At 37.8% G+C, this 16676-nt stretch overlaps 1 protein-coding gene across 3 annotated transcripts in view; it reads left to right on the top strand.

The window, feature by feature from the left end:
- LOC110260703 (tetraspanin-8) overlaps positions 1–16676 on the top strand; it is a 286588-nt gene that overhangs the window by 81049 nt on the left and 188863 nt on the right. The gene's annotated exons all lie outside the window — the stretch shown is intronic.

Here is a 16676-nt window from a genome sequence, read left to right as displayed (position 1 = left end):
AAAAAAATTCTGTTTTTGAAGTGAATTAGTTTAAATAAGTGTCTCATGTTGGCCAGGATTTATTTGATTTAAGCCTGATGTACAGGAATTTAGAAACAGCCATATGGATTTTCTTGAAGGTTGGTAAAAACAAAATGTGCTTCTAAGCTGTCTGCCAAGTTTCAGCCTTAGTTAATTTTTATGGATGAGTTTTAACTCCTAAAAAACAAATGCATAATAGAAGTGCTGATGTAGACATCGACTTAACTGTTAAAACGTGCAGTGGAAGCTGAGATAAATATCATGGAATTTTGCAGGAAAAAATTGGTAAAGTGCATTTAGTGAGATAATAAATTTGAAACAGTAGTAAAATGACCTAAAATGAGAAAATAATTACTACTGCTGGAAAGGATGGATATAATGAATTATAATGTCTCTTAATCAAATATCCACGAATATGGAATATAAATCTCCTAAAATGCTCACTGCATATCTGTCTGGATGAGCAGATTGACCTAGTGCAAATTGTTGTTGAATTCTTGGACCTTCCTGTTTCAATTCTTAATCATTGTTAACAAAATAGTAGCTGTATAATTAATTTTCTAGGCTGTCTAGAAGAGAAGATACTGTACTTAAGATAAATCTTATTTAAAGTTTTCTTTTAATCTCCCCTCCCTATATATACTCCCTGACCCAAGGCTTACCGTGGAAAAGCTTGTGTGCTGGAAAAGAGTATTTGTGTTTATTTTTTTTAACATTTACAAAGTGCTTTTGCTACATTGTTGTGTTTGAGTCCATTTGTTCATAAGAATATACTGTTTTGTTTTGTTTTTGCTTTTTAGGGCCACACAGTGGCATAGGGAGGTTCCCAGACTAGAGGTCGAATGGGAGCTACAGCTGCCAGCCTCTGCCACAGCTACAGCCACGTGGGATCCAAGCTGCATCTGTGACCTGTACCACAGCTCATGGCAATGCTGGATCCTTAACCCATGGATGGAGTCCAGGGATCGAACATGCATCTTTGTGGATACAGGTTGGGTCCATAACCCACAGAGCCGCAACGGAAACTCCAAGAATTACGCTTGGCATAGAGGAACTATTATCTCTTTTTCACAGATAGAGAAACTGAGACAGGTCTAGAGCCATATAGCCAATGAGAGCACCGAATAACAAATTGTCAACAAATATGCCAATTTGGTTCCCCCTGAAACAACATCATAGTGTAAATAATTTGTTTACGTGGTGAGATGGCAACTTCTAGTTTAGATGACCATTACAATGGAGTTACCTCTGTTAAAAAAAGTAATAAAAATATCGGCATTCCTGCTTTGGTGCACAGTGGGTTAAGAATCTGACTGCTGTGGCTCAGGTTGCTATAGAGGTGTGGGTTTGATCCCTGGCCCAGCTCAGTGAGTTAAAGGATCAGTTGTAGGTCACTGCTGTGGTTCTGATTCAATCCCTGGCCTGGGAACTTCCATATGCTGGGAGTGTTACACTGCTTTGTAAATCAACTATACTTTAATTTAAAAATAAATAAGTAAACAAAAAAGAAAACAGATGCATACATTTAAAAAAGTAATAAAAATATGTAAATAACACACAAGTGTTTTCTGTGCTTCGGTTTTGTAAGAGGAGACATTGGAATAGTTCTGTCAATGCTTCAAAAATAAAGAAAAGGAGAAAATTTAAGGGGAAAAAGGATGCCAGACAATGCCTGAGATTCTTTTTGGACCTTAACTTCTAGCCTATGAAAACCTAAGAAGAAGGGGCAAACCTGCTGTTAGATTTGGGATTCAGGAGATCACTGTATTTTATGAAATTACACATCCCATTTTGCAAAAAAATTAGGGGAAAACAAAAATTCTTTTAATTATAAATACAGTTTAAGGAAGCAAATATTTTTAATAAGGCGACCAATTTTAACTACTCAGATGACGTTAAATATATTTAAACAAATTTAATTCTAGCCTATACAATTTTGAATGACTTCTCTCTCAGTTTAAAAATAAATTTTAGTCCTGGTTTAGTACCAAATACAATGGCAGCTGACATATTCAGGGTGAAGAAAGCTTTATCATCACACAGATATTAAATTCAGCAGTAGCTTAGCAGAGAGAATTAGAAAACTGTATCTATATTAACATAATCATGAATTTTAAAATCTTAATGCAAAGCAAGTTGAAGCAAAAGTGACATAACAGCCATAGTTCTTCTACCCAAAGAATAATGACAATCATAAAACACAAAATAAAGTGAGACCATAGAGATCTTTTCCACCTATGCTTCTGTTTCTGATAGTGATGGAGGGATAGATTAACCAAATCCGATGTTTTCTGCAATGGCTTTGGTAAACTTTGAAATGAAAACCTCCCTTCTCCCTAACCCCTCCCTCCATATATGGGAACAGAGGAATAAGAAAGGGATAATTTACCTCACCCTAAAGATAGGAAAGGTAGAAGTAAATTGAAATTCAGTAAGGCTTATAGGATTTACCAAAGCTCATAAATACTATCATGACTGTATGGTTCTCTGCTCCCAAATACATGCCCTACCAGATATTCTGGTGCTTAAAATTTCACCAGTGGATTTATTATTTGGAGTTTTAAGTGGCTTTGGGTAATTGACACTCTCTCTGGGAGGAATAACACCCAGTATTGGGTCTGACACACAGTGAATGCTCAAGAAATGTTTTTAAATGAAAGTTTTATTACCTTCTTATGGGGATAAGTTGACAGCTAAGTGAGAGGAAGTGAGGTTCTCCGTTAAGGCAAGAGGACCAAATAAGAGAGTAGCTCAGAGACCAGGAGTGAGGATATGGGAAAGGAAAGAAAGCACAAACATACTCCTTTGTTCAGTTTAGCGATCCACTGAGGTCTGTCTTTCCCATAAATAATTCGTCAGAACTTACTTTCTCTTCCTTTTATTTTTCCCTCCTTTACTAATTCTTTACTTTTACGTCTTTTTTTTTCTTCTTTAGGGTCACACCCATGGCATATGGAAGTCCCCAGGCTAGGGGTTGAATCGGAGCTACAGATGCGGTCCCACACCACAGCCACAGCCACAGCCACGCGGGATCTGTCTGTGATTTACACCATAGCTCACAGCAAAGCTGGATCCTTAATTCACCGAGCGAGGCCAGGGATAGCACCTGCATCCTCATGGTTATTAGTCGGGTTTGTTGCCACTGAGCCACTACAGGAGCGCCCTAATTCTTTACTTTTAGATCCTCCTTCTGGCTTCCTCATCTGTCTAGTACCCAGACAGATTTAAAGGTGTACTAGAAATCAGCATTATTAGACTCATAGGTATCGTGAACAATAACTAATTTGTACAGATGGGTGGTAAATTAGAATTATTTTGGCAATGCATCATCAGAGATTTTTCTTCTTTATATTTCTATATCTCCCTTATGCCTATCCTCATTACTTTTCAGGATATTTAGGAACATTAAACACATTTGGAAATAGAGTACATTTTATTGTGAATTCACAGAGAAGCAGGAAACTTGCCTTACCATCTTTTTTAAAAAAATCCCATAGTTAGCATTACGGAAATCTTTATTGATGTTTAAGGGTAGTGAGATCATTACTTAATATATGAAATAAAAAGACAGCACTGAATGTGTTTATAACGGAGAACTATGCCTGAGAAGTGTTCCTGAGAAGAGTAGACTGCTGATGTTATACAGAGTTTTTGAACAGCATGAGGTTCAGGGATTGGCTTACCTTGAGAAGCATAAGTAGTTGGCATCTTCTGTTTAAGCATTATTCAAGTGAGGCTTTTTGCTCATAACCAATGAGGCATGTTTCTTAGAGTAAGTCTGTTTCTCCCTGGCTAACTTTTTGAAGTGAGGGACTGTTGTTGATTGGTTATTGATTGGTTGGTTTGCAAAAGCCTGTTAGCTGAAGCAAAATTGTCATCATTCAACTGAGTAGATGTAAAAGTGGCTATGATGGCTATTGCTACCGTAAATGTACAACAACACTCTTTTTCCTAAGACTGTGAGAATATCTTTATTGCACTCTCCCATTTTGGTCCTTATCCAGATAAAGTTGTAGGAAGAGTGCCACGATATTTACTACTGCTGTTTATGTTTGTAAAGACGTAATTTCATCTTTGATTTATATATATTCTTTTTCCACTCCTTTTTTTTTTTTTAATGACCACAACTGTGGCAGGTGGAAGTTCCCGGGCTAGGGATCAGATCTTAGCCACAACTGTGACCTACACCGCAGTTGCAGCAGCACCAGATGCTTTAACCCATTGTACTGGGCCAGGGATCAAACCTGTGCTTCCACAGCTACCCGAGCCATTGCATTCTGATTCTTAATCCACTGTGCCACAGCGAGAATTCCAACAGGTTCTCATTTTTGAATCATTTGTTAAATCATCTGTTTGGACATTGGCCATGCAGAATCATTTAAGACAATGAGCAACATATATTGAATAACTATGACTCAAACAAGTATAACTAGAAATGTTATAAAAAGGACCTAGAAGGAGTTCCTGTCCTGGCTCAGTGGTTAACGAATCCGACTAGGAACCATGAGGTTGTAGGTTCGATCCCTGGCCTTGCTCAGTGGGTTAAGGATCTGGTGTTGCCGTGAGCTGTGGTGTAGGTTGCAGATGCAGCTCAGATCCCGCGTGGCTGTGGCTCTGGCTTAGGCCGGCAGCTACAGCTCTGATTCAGCCCCTAGCCTGGGAACCTCCGTATGCTGTGGGAGTGGCCCAAGAAATGGCAAAAAGACAAAACAAACAAACAAAACAAACAAACAAAAAGGACCTAGAAGACACTCTGGAAACATGGCTCAAGATGTCTCAGGACTTGTCAGGAAAATAACAATGCCTTGAGTCTAATTTAGAAAGAATACTTTTTCTTTTAGCATATCTATCTATCTATATATATATCTATATATCTCCATCTCACCTGTAGTGTTACTCACGGTATAGCGTGAAGTGGAAACAATGATGTAGCATCCTCCCAGTTGACCAAAGTAATTAAATAAGTAAACCAAGAAATAAATATAACTCTAAATATTAATGAGATTAATAAATACACATACAAATAAATAAAACCCCAGACTATTTTATTGGATTAAGGTATTAAACTGGCGTATTGTGCTCTCATTGCCTGAGCTGATTTGTTAGCAAGGAAACAAATATTTTTGAAGACTACACCAAGCTGTCTAGCTCTGATGGTGGAGTCCTCATCTTCAGGAGAGTTATCATTTATTTCCCCAGTCATTTTTTGCTGTGAGTTTATTGAAAAATAAAATAGACACTTTCATGGACCGAAAAAACTGATTCTGTATTGCTGCACATTAATAAAAAGACAAAAGGCCTAATAGAAAAAAACAGTCAAATGTCCAATAAATATTTGAAAATGTGATCAACTTATTAGCTAAGAAGATATACACTAAAGCAATGATGAAATATTTTTTTTTCACCCATTATATTGGAAAACATGAAGGAGCTTTATAACATTAACATTCATATGTACCTGGAGTGAATTTCATTACTCTTCAGGAAAGTTATTTGTCAGAAAATTCCTCTTTTGGGACTATTTCCAAGAGAAGTTCTTGCCAGACTGCTTAAGGAAACATGTGCAGTTGAATACTACAGGTTTGAACTTCACGGGCCTGCTTGTACATGGCTTCTTTTCAATAGTAAACACTAGAGTACTACGTGATCCGCCAGTGGCTGAATCCATGGTTGTGGAACTGAGAATAGAGAGGAATCACATATACAGAGGGCTGACTAAGCTATATGCAGATTTTTTTGACTGCAAAGAAGGCCAGTGCCTCTAACCCTATGTTGTCCAGGAGTCAACAGTGTATGGATATTTGCAGTAGAAACACCTGATAAAAAACCCTGAATGTTGATCAATTTGAAGAATTATTGAAATATTTATTTTAATAAGTCCACTTTGTGGAATATTATGCAGGTATCAAAACAGAATAAAGTCAATTCAGTTATATATATGTATATATTCATCTACGGGCATGTCCAAGATACCTTTTTTAAGTGCAATAAGACAAGTTGCAGAGTAATATATAAAGAATAATCTGGTTTTTTACAAAAATGAAGCAAGCAAAAATCAATAAATGGATATATACACTGGTATATGCCTTAATGAATATAGAGACAGATTGGGACTTTAGAAACCACACAGATAACATTGTTAGTTTCTCAAGACACAATTGATTGGGGGTTAATGGAGATTATTAATTTTTCTTTTTTTATTTTTCTACTGTTTAATTTTTGCAACGAGCACATACTATTTCAAATAATTTGAATAGTAAAAAACAAAATGAGTATTTATTAATAGACAAATAGGTCATGTAAAGCATTTTAAGATGTTAGACCTCTTAGAAAGTTAAGAACTCTAGGTTAAAAAAAATGCTACAAATCAAACAAGTACACTAAAAGCATTTTAAGAAACAAGGGAAGAAAGTGAGAGAATAAAAATCCTTTGTATTTTTGGATTTCCTATAAACCATAGCTCTAACATTGTTACAACACTAGCTAACTAGTGTTATTAGATTTTAGTTATTATATCCTACATGTATGTATTCATGACTAGCTTGAATTAGTATGTATTAAAAAAAGCCATCAAGAGGCAAGCAAGAAACTTGAAGACTGACTATTGGAGATTTCTCTAAGGGTAGGGATTTGGAATTATCAGTCCTGAGTCTTGTGTCAGAAACATAAACTCCTGTTCTCTCGGTTCTCATCCAGCTTTGCTGTCCATTTACAGATGTGGTATTAAAGTAATCTCTGAATCACAAGAAGTTAACCAAAATAAGTACCACGCAAGTTAACTATGGGGAAATTGTGATTCAAGAAGGTTCCAACTAGGGAGTTTCTGTCGTGGCTCAGCAGTAACAAACCTGACTAACATCCATGAGGATGCATGTTCAATCCCTGGCCTTGTTCAGTGGGTTAAGGATCTGGCATTGCTGTGAGCTGTAGTGTAGGTCACAGATGCAGCTTGGATCTGGCATTGCTGTGGCTGTGGTGTAAGCCAGCAGCTGTAGCTCCGGTTCAACCCCTAGCCTGGGAACTTCCGTAAAAATCAAAAAGCAAAAACAAACAAAAAAGAGGTTCCAACTTGCCAAAGTTCAGGAGAGTCAGTGTTGAAGTTGAGATGGACCCCAATCACTTTAAATAAAATGCTCCCTCTCCTTCTAAATTTTAGGTACTAAGATTACCCTTGTAAGCATATGCCTTTCCCTCCAGCAAGCCATAAGCAATGCAGTTTTAAAATAAAAATGAGCACATGTGATAAGACTGTACTTTTTTGATTTTTTAAATACCTAAAGATTGTCTCATTATTCATAGTTTTGGTTTTCAGTTTGCTTTCTAGAGCCAATGTATAAACCGCTTAGATTAGCAGAGATTTAAATCTCAGATATCCTGTTCCTGTTTTTTCCTGCATTGACATTTTAGAGGAGACAGAGCCTGAGATAACAGAAATGCAGTATCAGTAACAACATGGATGCTTATCTGAAGTCTGTAAATATATATGGTTAATTCATTTAGAGTCTACGCAAGAATTTAAAGTGAACAAAAAATATGTATTATAAAACTTAGGCTCCCTCTGAAAGATTCTTATGGGTACCTGATTACCCTTATATTCATGGAACAACCTTTGACTTTCCCAATAAATGATTATTTAGAAGAAATGTTTACATCCATGGGAATATATCTCTTAGCAGTGTATATATTTCTACTTAAATTTACAGTAAAGACCCTCATGTGTCTGTATCATGATGCAAGCATATCAGATCAACCATTGGAGGCTGAAAACTGGAATAAAGTTACTGTGTGTATGTATTTTAAATTTAGTCCCACATAAAAAAAATATTTAGGAGCATTGGAGAAATGGCTTTAAATTCAGCCCCTTTTTCCTAATTGGAAACAGCTTTGCCTGGAAACATTCACTGATGCTTGTGGAATGGGCTAGAGTCTAGGACAGCCTGCCTGTTTTTGTACTGACCATGAGCTAAGAATGGTTCTTGCATATCAAAATGATTTTTTAAAAAAAATCCTTTAAAAGAATATTTTATGACACAAGAAAATGATGGGAAGTTCAAATTTCAGTATTCATAAATCACACAGACACATTCATTTGTTTTTGCTTTGTCTATGGCTGCTTTCATGCTACAGTGGCAAAGCTAAGTATACATGAGAGAGATGTTATGTTACTCAAGGTTTAAAATATTTATGGTATGTCCCTTTATAGAGAAAGTTTGCGTCCCTCTAGGTTAGAAAATTCCTGAGTGTATTTGCTTCAAGGACTTGTTTTTGTTTTGTTTCTTTTGTGGAAGGCTGAATGACATTAATTAATTCATTTATTCATCTTTTTATTCTTTCATTCAATAAAATGTTTACTGACACTGAACCAGCCTTAGGAATAGAGAGATGTGTAGGACAGGTTCTTTGTCCTAGAGGAGATTATATGAAATGATTGCATGTTATTAAGACAGTCAAACTAAGAATTTTTACAAAGAAATGCGGAATTGGGCAGACAACCATAGTAATTTTAGGTCCTCCAAGTTATTTCCTAAGAAGAGCTCAATCCCAGTGTTTGGTGCAATGCGTGCAGACTGTGGAATTTTCTCTCCATCTTCTCCACCAGCCTTGGAACCTGATCCTTCGTTTCCCCGTCCCTGCGGTCACACAGGTTCCCTGCTCTATGGATATGAGCACTGTGTTTCCCTATCTTGACAGTTTTAGAGGTCCAGGTTTGTGCCCACTGTCATGGAGTGCTTTCCATGTGACAAATACTGTGCTAGGGGATTTGTGTGAAATGATGATGATGCAAATGATGATTTGCTCTGAAATCTCATACTCTGCAAGGTAGGCATGATTGCTTCCATTTTTGTAGATGAGAAAACAGAATTTCAGAAAGGTCAAGTCAACTGCTAGCAAGTGGCAGAGGCAAGGCTTCAAACAAGGTTGCGTGTTTCCAAAGCCGGTTCTTTCTATGCCAATATGCTAAGTTTGCTTTGTTTTTCAGACAGATTCTCTCCCCACAGTGCTGTCTTCTGGTTACTTTTGAGATGTTAATTGTTAGCTAAGTTTTCTAAGCGGTGGCTATGCGATAGCAAATAAATATTTTTGGGGAAATATGCTGTTTCCATGTTTGTGGGTGGCTTTAAACAAGAACTAGTTTCACTCTGAGTTCCACTTTGGTTTCCTACCTTTGTTTCTAAAACATTTGTGTTTACTAGAATGAGAAGGATTTTCCAGGCAGTCAATGACTCACTCTAGGTTAGAGCCACAGGGTAGGTGGCAGCAGAAATATGAGTTCAAGTTTAGACTTGGCCACTTTTTTGAGTGAGCCCTTATCAACATCATTCTTTTAGCCTCAGTTTTCCCATTTGTAAAATCATTCTTGGTGGAATTTGAGATAGGTATCTATTCCCTATAGGCATAGGGCCATCTTTAGAATCAGTTTTCTACACAATCCTCTGTGGCTGGTAAGATTATATACTCTCGGAGTTGGCAGGGGCAGTATAACGTATAAACTTTGAGGGCAAATAGACTGAAGTCATTATTAGCTGAGGGATCCAAGACAAACTGCCTTCGTTTCCTTGAGTCTCAAGTTCCTTATGTGTAAATGGGGGACATGTATTATATGTACCATATATGCCTCATAGTAATCATAATGTTGAGTGCCTACTATGTGCCAGGCACTGTTCTAAGCCCTTTAAATAAATTAAACAGTTTAATCTTCATAACAACTCTATGAGGTCATTACTAATGTGAACCCCATTTTGCAGAAAAGGAAATTGAAATGAAAATTCTAGGAAGTGGAGAAGTTAGGCTTTAAACTGTTAGCAGCCTGGTTCCTGAACCCAAGTCTTTAATGATTATGCCATAGCTCCCGTGGAAATATGTTGAGGTTTAATTAAGAAAAAATACATAAAGCCATCAACACAGAGTGGGTTTTTGATAAAATTGGTTGGTTACTTTCTTTTTCTTTTTTCTTTTATTATTTTTAAATGATTTTATTTTTTCCATTATAGTTGGTTTACAGTATTCTGTCAATTTCTACTGTACAGCAAAGTGACTGAGTAACATATATATATTCTTTTTCTCACATTATCCTCACTATGTTCCATCACAAGTGACTAGATATAATTCCCTGTGCTATACAGCAGAATCTCATTGCTTATCCACTCTGAATGTAATAGGTTGCATCTGTTAACTCCAGACTCCCAGACCATCCCACCTCCTCTCCCTCAGCTTTCATTTGAAGAGTGTTTTTAAAAATGTGAAATGTGACCTATGTTAACAAGTATTGAATTCACCAAGGGTGGGGGATGAGTTTGTCATAAGTGCTGATCCTTGGACTTCCATCTGGACCTACTGGATTCTGGAAGCTCTACCTTTTAAAAACAGGCTTCCTGGCTATTTTTTTTTTTAATACACCAAAGCTTGGGAGACTTACCTTAGAATCAGTCCAGCCCAGTTCGCTAACAATGCAGAAGCCCTTTCAAGGCATTGCTCCAATCACTCAAGCTTCTTGAGAGTTCCTGATGATGTGAGCTTCCTCTCACAAAAGGAAGACCATCTTGTTTTTTAAAAGGACGTGGATTATTAAAAACATTTTCTTTGAATGAAAGAAACTTTTTTTTTTCTTTCCATATGACCTATTCAGCCCTCTGAGTCATGTGTATTTTCAGCGTAGGAAGGCAATGTGAAAGCCATTATGGGGGCCTATGGGACCTGAAGATTAGATGTATTTACAAGTCTGACAGGTAGAAGAGCATCCAGCATTAACAGTTCCCTAAGGAGGAGGTCCTCAAGGTGATTTCTCTCCCAGCACAGTGACAAGGAGTCTGTGGAAGAATCAAACAAGGAAATCTAGGTTTGGAGGCAGACAGGTGATAACATCACTGGGAAGATGACCAAAGCATCAGAACACCAAGTTCACAGATGCTGAAATGGGGAAAGGGAGAAGAGTCCATAAACTCATCTTGGGGTCACCGACAATTTTACTTGTCACTTAAACAAGTGGGTCCCCAAATCAGGGTTAAGTTTTCCCTTAGTAGAGACAGGATTCATATTTCCACATAGTGCATATTGGGAATATTTAATGAGTGATTAAAAATGATGTCAGGAGGCTGTAGCCATGAAGATCGCAAGACAGAGAACAGGGCACGTTTTGATCATCAAAATATTCGAGGAAAGTCTTTCCTTCTCCAGCTTAAAAAATTCTGAGTTTTTTCCACCATCCAGCGTAGGCACATAGGATCTGTTTTCTGGAGTTCTTTCCACTTGGCAGCATCTTCAGACACTTGGATTTGTCCATATACCTCTTAAATTGTGGTCCTCGGAGCTGAGTACAGGGTGCTGATGTGGCATGACTGTACCCAGGGCTACGGGCCCTCTACCTCTCTGTTCTACATGTTACATCCCTACTAAAAGCCACACCAAACTATTTCCCAATTAACTGGGTTTATATCATAAATAACTCACTTCTGCTAGGGCAGCCTACACTAGCCTTTCTATCTGCCAAATCATGCACTTGGCTCATTTTAACATTTCTGTCAGTGAAACTCCTGAAGTTCTGTGTCACATAAAGTACTTCTAAACTAGACAAATTTGGCTTGCCTTTGTGCAACTGAGTGTTTGAACCTAAGTCTAGGATTTTACATTTATCTCTTATAAATTGCATCTTGTTAGTTTTGGCCCAATATTCATGCCTCTAGAGTTATTTTTAAATTTTATTTCTGTCATGCAACATATTGAGCTAACCCTGGCATGCTTGTGCCATTTAAAAATATTACCAAGCTTTCTATACCCTCATCCAAGTTACTAATGGAAAATATTTAACAGTAACAGGCTTGTTGCATTTCCCCAGGATCTCCCTTCAAGATGACATTGCTGCATTTGTCAGTATTCTCTTAGGTACCTCTTATATGCCAAATGCCACATGATGTCCTAAGAATAAAAATGTGAACATGTCCTAGTCCCTCCTATCAAGAGGCTCACAGCCTAAGCAAGAAGATTGACACATTAATAGACAAATGCAATACTATGTAAGGAGGGATGTAATAGAAGGACACACAAAACATGCTGATAGAATCAGGACTTTGGAAGAATAATCATAGAATGATTATGAAATGAAAATGGATTATGAAATGAAAATGATTATGAAATGAAAATGATTATGAAATGGATTTCATTTGGGGTCAAGGAGACCCACATAGTTTAGAAACACTTGTCTCAGGTAGTTCCTTTTTTTTTTAGTCACTCTTATGCAACACTTTGAAAAAAATTACCACCATTGTGTGTTTATTGGCCATTGTGTGCAAAGGCCCAACCATGATATGGTACTAGTACTCTACTTTTTATCTTACCCGATAGATGAGAACAACTACTTACTGCTCTCTTGTGAAGAATATTCTTGACCCTTTTCCATTTGCATAACTTATCTATGCTCCTCTACCCCCATGACTAAGGTGACTTCACTTAGTCACAGATGGCAACAATTAGCTCTTTCCATTTCCAGTTACAGTTTGTGTGTGTATTCTTTAAATGCTAGTGGCTCTTAGGGTCCCACCCTACTGTCTTGTTTAGCCTAAGTTGGGGTACAATGCCAAAGCCAGTTTACAGTCCTTCTAATCGGGTCTCCCACAAAAGGAAAATAGTTGGAGGAATAGTTAGTTTGTTGCTCCCCACCCACTCATCATCATTCAGGCCAAAAACCTTGCCTCAAGATTCCATGGAAAATATTAGTTAGTTTTATATATACAAGTCAGCTCCGAATTAGTTTAGAAACAGATTTTTTTTTTTTACCATAAAATGAAGCTAGAGAGATTTGGAGAACCACCCAGATGGAAATTGGACTAATTCATTATTTGTAAGTTGGGCTGTTTCTAGTCATTGCCATGTGTGAAAAAACGAGAGAGGTGCTCAACTCCTCTGGATTAAATGCTGGTATTGGGGTGTAAGAGTTAAGTAAGTTTCATCTGGCAGTTCATTTTAAAAAATCTTGTTTTTCCTCTTTTAGGGAATTGTCTTCAAGTTCTCTCTGGTTTCTATTTCTGTTGCTATTTTGTGGGGTGTAGTGGATTAAAGATTTGCTTCTGGAGTCAGATGGACCTAGGCTTGCATCTCATTCCTATGTAGCTGTGTGTCCTGGGTGGGTTACATCCTCCCTATGCCTCAATTTTCTTAACTGTGAAATGGCGACAATCAAGTTTGTTGCTTATTGGGCTATTGGGAGGATTCAACACTATGTGAAAATACTTAGGAAGGCACATGGTATAAAGAAACTGCTCAATAAATGTAAACAATTTTGTTGTTGATCTCAAGATAATGCTTTGACGATCTGGAAGATCAAGCTGAAAACATAAAAGTGAAGTTATTGTATTCCCATAATTGTAGTATGGCTGTTCCAGAATGTTTCTAACATTGTCTTAGAGATGTTGTTCTCTAAACTATGGATATGTTGGACCAGATAATTTTTGTTTTGTTTTCCTTTGAATTGTGGTGGTGCCACACTGTGCACTGAAAAATGTTTAACAACATTCCTGGTCTCTACTCTTAAATACCGGTTGCACCCCGACCCCCAATTGTGACAACCAAAAGTGTTTTCGGACATTGCTGAAGTGGCCCATGAGGAAATAGTAGCCCCTGGTTGAGAACCACTGTCCTAGGCAAAGAACAATCATGAGTCACTTTCTTCAGCCATAGGATAACACAGTTCCCATTGTCTTTCTTGAGAGCTGTGAAATGGAGTTTAAAGGAATCCCCTTGGCTTTGGTGGAGTGGATCCCTATAATATTTAATTAGGTGTGTTCTTTAGAAATGAGATTCGTGTTTTCATATTGCTGACAATGTGTGTATCTGAGGCACATGCACTACTCCAGTAGCCTCCTGGTCTAACTCCAGAGTGGAGAACAATGGTGCATGGTATTTTTCAGGTTATTTCACTTGCTACTTTCAATCCAGCATTGAATTCTGCAGGAGGAAAGAAGGAATTTTCATTAACAATAAATGCCATTATCAATAAATACCTTTAGGACTTATTAAGGGCAATTCATTGAACTAAGAAAAGTAGATGGCAGAAAAATATTGTTCACATAAAATAAATGTGCTAATTGGCAAGAGTGGTTCAAAAGGACTTCTCCGCTTTCCAGACACTTTGAACTTTGCCCATTTTCCCCTTGGCAGTGCAGAGCAGTGTAAAAGTGGATTCTTTGAGCCTCTCGATGACATTTTGTTGGATTCTTAGATGTATTGCATTTAGATTTGTGATCTGCAAGAATTCCATCTGCACCATTTGCTGGAGAGAGTGCACTGATGAAGATTCCAAATGGCCTATTTTCATTATTTATTTACTTGGCTAATAAAAGTAAGTTAAACTGAAGGAATAATTTAACTTGATTTGAAGAATTCAGTCAATTAATTTATTTCTTAAAGTGGTTTGTGTGAAACAAAAAAAGGGTCAACATTTTGTATAGAGGCAGTTAATATTTTTTTCTTCTTGAATCCACATCAGAGATTTTTTTTTTAAAGAAACTGCTGTCCAAGGACCCTCTTATCAAGTGAACAGTAGAGGTGAATAAACCCCACAATTACTATTATTGTTATTATTTTTGCTTTTCAGGGCCATACCCGTGGCATATGAAGGTTCCCAGGCTAGGGGTCGAATCGGAGCTACAGCTGCCAGCCTATACCACAGCCACAGCAACGCAGGATCTGAGCTGCATCTGTGACTTACACACCACAGCTCACAGCAATGCTGGATCCCCAACCCACTGAGCAAGGCCAGGGATAGAACCTGCATCCTCACGGATATTAGTCAGATTCTTTTCCTAGCCACAATGAGGACTCCCCCACGATTATTTTAAATCAATTACTTTTTGCCTTTCTCCTAATCCGAGTTAATAATGTCAGTTAATTTAATGAGTTGACGCTGTCCTGCTTTCTAGATGCTGTGATTCTTTGGAGGACAGCCCCATGAGAATGAAACACAAGTTGGTGGTTCAACCTTGGGGGACAATTATGTAGATTCAGTTGGCAGCTGTTGTCATGGCCACTTAAGTGTCAGGATTTTTGATATCCATTTGTAACCATAACCTTACATTTGAAAACGCTACTACTTTCTTTGGCATCCATCCTAACCTAATTAGGAACTAACGCAGACTTGTGCATTTCTTGTAAACACATCAGCCGACCAAAGGATCTGGCCAGGACTACAGCATGATTGGAGCTTGATTGAGGGGTTTATCTTTTTCCTCCTTCCTATAATGCTCTTGCAGGTCTGGATTATATTCAGCTGAGCTGCTTTTCCTTTTATTTCCCAGCTTTGACATTTTAAATTGATTTACTCTCTTGCTCTCATTCTCTTGCTCTTACTCCTCTTTGGCATTGCTTTTATTTCCCCTCCTACTCCTCTGCTTTGCTCTTTTTAAAAACCGTTTAAAAACAAGTGTGACAGTGAGGACCAAGATTTATTGGTGACCTCAGGGACAATTGTATGTTTTAAGATGAGAATTGTGTGATATTAAAAAAACAAAACAAAACCCTGCTTCTGGGAATTCCCGTTGTGGCTTAGCAGGTTGAGGACGCAGTGTTTTCTCTGTAAGGATGCAGGTTCAATCCCTGGCCTCACTCAGTGTTGCTGCAAACTGTGGCCTAGGTCACAGACACGGCTTGAATCCAGTGTTGCCATGGCTATGGCATTGCTCTCACCTGCTACCCCATTTGACCTCAGGCCCAGGAACTTCCATATACTGCAGGAGCAGCTGTAAAAAGAAAAAAAGGGGAAAAAAAAATTGCTTCTGAGAGAAGGGCTGCTCTGTTTCCTGCATGGTTCTAGCAGTAGTCTGCCATCAGATGAGCACACAGGATGCAATACCAGACTTGGTGTAAGCATGGTGAAATGAGCACTTGCAAGTGGTCGGGGTATGTAGTTCTATCCTAGAGATAAATTTTGGTGGACCATGCATGTTAGCTCTTGCAGATCACCAATGATAAAACATAGTCACCAATCCAGGCTGTAAAAACTAATAATAGTATTAATAGCCAATTTTAAGTGTCCACAAATGTGTCAGCTTCTCCATCAAGACCTAATTTTGACCTATTTTGACCTATTTTTCATATAGTCTTCTCAACAACCTGATGGAAATGGAAATCATTTTCATCACCATTTTGAGATGAAGCTGAATCTCAAGGAAATTATGTAGCTTTTATATAATCACGTAGCTAGTAAGTCTGATTTCAAAACCAGTGCTATCAGAAACCACATTTGACAGTCTCCCCAATAATTTGAGTGTAATTTTTAAAGTAATTCTCTTGAAAGAGAGCATGAGAACTTGTATTGAATAAGATGGAGATGAGCAGACATTGTTCCTGGTAAATGTCTACCTGGTTTAAGAAAATCTTGTTGGGCATTTATACTTTTCATGCCTCTTATTACTCCCCGGGTGTACTAACAAGTTTTGGCAAATGATAAAGGATGATGTGGCTTTTCTTTTAAGATGAGTGCCACTTCATCTATTCTTTCAAACTAGTTCTTCTACCAACTTTGGAAACAGAAAATTCTGTTCAGCACAGATGTGAGCGTAATGGGCAAATAACGCTTTTTCCTGTGGTCCTTAGTCCTGAGAGTGTTTTCAGCTAATTGGAAGTGATAAGTAATGGAGCTAGAGTAAGAACACAGTTATTGAACT

Source organism: Sus scrofa, chromosome 5 (assembly GCF_054392235.1).
Source record: "Sus scrofa isolate SSC_HxYL_T2T_F1_AM1 chromosome 5, Sscrofa_HxYL_maternal_Yorkshire_Landrace_v2.0, whole genome shotgun sequence".
In the NCBI taxonomy this organism is placed as follows: domain Eukaryota; kingdom Metazoa; phylum Chordata; class Mammalia; order Artiodactyla; family Suidae; genus Sus; species Sus scrofa.
This window is presented reverse-complemented; position numbering and strand designations above follow the sequence as displayed.